General features: G+C 44.3%; 1 pseudogene; it reads right to left on the minus strand.

The window, feature by feature from the left end:
* Positions 1 to 262: 262 nt before the first annotated feature.
* LOC126495202 (SH2B adapter protein 1-like) lies at positions 263 to 2,032 on the minus strand (annotated as a pseudogene).
* Positions 2,033 to 3,617: the final 1,585 nt, after the last annotated feature.

The raw sequence follows: 3,617 nt of genomic DNA on the forward strand, positions 1-3,617 counted from the left end.
GTAAGCATGTCCAGAGTAATATTAAGCCCAAATTGCACATTTGTACATGCTTGAGTCTCTGATGCATTATCATAAGCCGAGTGCCATTGTAGAAAAACTGTGAGGTCAAGAACAGCCTTAACATAGAATAGCAATCATAATGGGGTTGAAGTTATATGGCCCATTGTCTGAGTACTTGCTCAAAATAAGGACAATCAGGGTAGCATCAGTCACCCTTGTACACCTCTGCATGACTCCCAGCTTGCTCCTGGCTCTGCTGCTACTAGGAGGGCACATAGCTGACAAGGACAACATCACTGGGGCATCCAGACTCCACAGAGATGGGATGCACCCATAAGTGCTCAAGCATATAGAAAATGTACTGGAATCACAGATGTTGGACCCAGCACTGACCACCCTCATTCAGTGATAAACACAGATGCTTCACCTTGCCCTGGAAGTTGAAAGTGAGGACACATTCAACATATCTCACTGTAACATATGAGGAAGACAACATGGGATCCAGTGCCTCCTTCCATCACTAACTGGGCAGTCTTGAGTTTTGGAACCCAGGGTATCTGGAGAGGGGCTAATACCCCTCAGGTCTTCTGACTCCCTTGGAAGAGTAATAACTCAGTGGCTGCCTGTGAAATATCACCAGGAAGGTAAGAGGTTAGGGAGGAATAAATTATCCCTCCTGGGAGGTCCCTTCTCAATGGGAATGTGAGGGGGCAATTCCAGAGGAAGCACTTACATTTAGTCAATGTGGGTTACAGCAATTGAGACAGAAGTAGGGGAGGATGCTGATGGCTGGTCAAAAAGGCCACTATAAACTCCATGCAACAGGCAGTCTTAACTCTCGCTGGGTCCTAGCAGAAGATCTTGGCTGGACAGACTTTCTGAATGATTCAGGTGGGGTAATGTATGGCTGTCTGTGTTATCCTGTGAGAAAAAAAGGTCCCAGGATACAAAGAAAAGGTAATGGGATGGGGAATAATAATAGAGTCCTGGGCTTAGGCCCTTCTGGATGTCATACACCTAGGCCTTTACATGAAGTGCATCAGTTGTCTCCAGAATGTGCTCTGAAGGGACATCTATCTTAATCAAAAATGTGTTCTCCCTGTCAGGCACCTCTTGGGTCACAGCTATGTGGATATCAATGATATTAGAACAGCGAATGCTGAATCGGAGCCAGGATGCTTTGTGTGGTATGAAGAACTCCAAGTGACATTTTCCTCCTCCTCCTTCACTTTGGAGCAACAGGCAAAACTTCTGCCACTGAGGCTTCCCTCCACTCCCTGAATTCAGTTCAGCCTCCCTTTCTCCATGACCCACTCCTACTGGGTCAGGGCCAGCTTCTTCAGACTCAAGAAAACTGAACAGCTCTTTTCTATGTACCATTCCTGCTAGGTCTTTCAAGGTTCCTGCTCCACAAATCAGTCTCATCCTCTCAAAAAGGTGAGTCTATCTCTTTCCCAAAAATGTGGCATCACTAGCCAATCTGATACAACCTGTCCCAACAATATCAGAGGAGTTTCAGTTGTTGTTTCTACCGAGGACTGGAGGGTGTGATGTGGTCTTCAGAGGCCCAGAAGCCTCAATGATCTCTCATCACTGCAAGAAGCCTCATACAAAATCTGTGACCGAGCATCTCACTAAATGGAGGGAAAATATTTTTTGAGCTTGGGCTTTGAGGAAGTTGTAGAGGAGGAAGTGTCTGAGGAGGGAAGGGGGCCAGCTACATCCTCAGAAGATAGTGATGGGCCCAAAACAGCCAGAGGCCCACCCATTGTGCACCTCTTAAGATACAAGTCATGTGGTGATATAATCTCCACACCAGGACTCAATGGAGACAAGAAAGTTGGGGAGAGTGCCCAAGGCCTGGGCCTCCTCAACTTCAAAGTGCTGCAGGAGTAGCTCAGTAAAGCTTCAAGAAAATGCTGCTTCTGCTCCAGGCTCTGCATATTATGGGTGGGAGCCAAGGTAGAGGTAAAAATGGAGGGCAAGATCAAGGGCAGCAGTCCTTGCATGAGACTCACAGAACTTTTGCCAACTTCAGTGCTTCTATTTGAGGAGCACATTCCAATTTTAGAAGGGAAAGGGGATTCAACCACAGTAGAACAGCCAAAGCCTTTCTGTGAATTAAGAGGCCAGCTACTACCCTAATGGCCTTTAATAGGTGGTCACATAACTGGATTAGTTGAGAAGAGAGACTAGGAGAGGATGTGACACTCTGAAGAGTGGTCACAGTGTGTGGGTGCACCCCTCGCGGTCCTGAGTTCCTTGCTCGTGCTCTCTCTCCTTCTGCTCCTGATTTGGACCTTGAGATTTCAGTCAGGTGCTCCAATGTGGGTCTCTGTCTCTGTCTCCTTTCATCACCTGATGAAGGTTAATATTCAGGAGGATGCCTATTTGTTTTTCTTTGGGTTCTCCTTCTTATTTAGCTTCTCTAAGATCATGAATTATAGGCTCAATGTCCTTTATTTATGGCTAGAAACCAAATATGAGTGAGTACATCCCATGTTCCTCTTTTTGGGTCTGGCTTACCTCACTCAGGATAGTGTTTTCTATTTCCATCCATTTGCCTGCAAACTTCAAGAAGTCCTTGTTTTTGGGTGCACCCACACACTGAGACAATGGGGATGTTCTATTGGGAACTCACCAAGGCCAGCTGGCCTGGGTCTGAAAAAGCCTGGGTTAAAACCAGTCTCGCTGAACATAGCAGACAATGAGGACTACTGAGAACTCAAGAACAATGGCAGTGGGTTTTTGATCCTACTGCAAGTACTGGCTTTGTGGGAGCCTAGGCAGCTTGGATGCTCACCTTACTAGACCCGGATGGAGGTGGGTGGTCCTTGGACTTCCCACAGGGCAGGGAACCCTGATTGCTCTTTGGGCTGACGAGGGAGGGGACTTGATTGAGGGAGGGGGAGGGAAATGGGAGGCAGCAGTGGGGAAAAGACAGAAATCCTTAATAAATAAATAAAAAAGATAAAAAAAAGAGTGGTCACGACTCCCCATAAAGGAAATGAGCTGTTGTAATAGGTTAAAGGAATAAAGAACATAAAATTAATGTTAAACCTGTAGAAAAAAAGTAATAGAGTAAGAAAACTTAAGCCACATAAAGATGGATTATACAAAGAGAGTTTGTATTATGCCTATTATTATGTTTTATTTGATTTTTTGACTGTGAAGGAGCTAAATACAGAGAGAAATTTCATTGTATTGGCTGCTAAGCTAAACCAACATATATATCTTAAAGGTGCCTTATTTCAAAATATGGGTCTAAGGATATGTTGCTTTGGAAAAGAAGTTCTTTGTTTCCACAGAGACGAGACCCTATGGATTTCTTCCAGATAATGTGATTTTATGAACCAAGACCCCCGAAAAGGTCAACATGAACATTCCCCAAAACACTTCTCCCAATATACAGCAGGAAGTAGTTTGGAGAGAGCTATGCCAAAATTCACAAATATTGTTTACAAATGTTTGTTTACATTGAAAGAGGGATATGCTATAGAGATTTGCATTGGTATTGATCTTGGTTTATTGATACAAATTTAAGGTCAATTTTGTTATATGTGTATTTCTGCTCTTGATTAACGTAATGTGTGTGCAGCACATCTAAAAATGTAATG

This window comes from Alexandromys fortis, unplaced genomic scaffold (genome assembly GCF_014885135.2).
Source record: "Alexandromys fortis isolate MF-2015 unplaced genomic scaffold, M_Fortis_MF-2015_v1.1 scaffold_430, whole genome shotgun sequence".
Classification (NCBI taxonomy): Eukaryota; Metazoa; Chordata; class Mammalia; order Rodentia; family Cricetidae; genus Alexandromys; species Alexandromys fortis.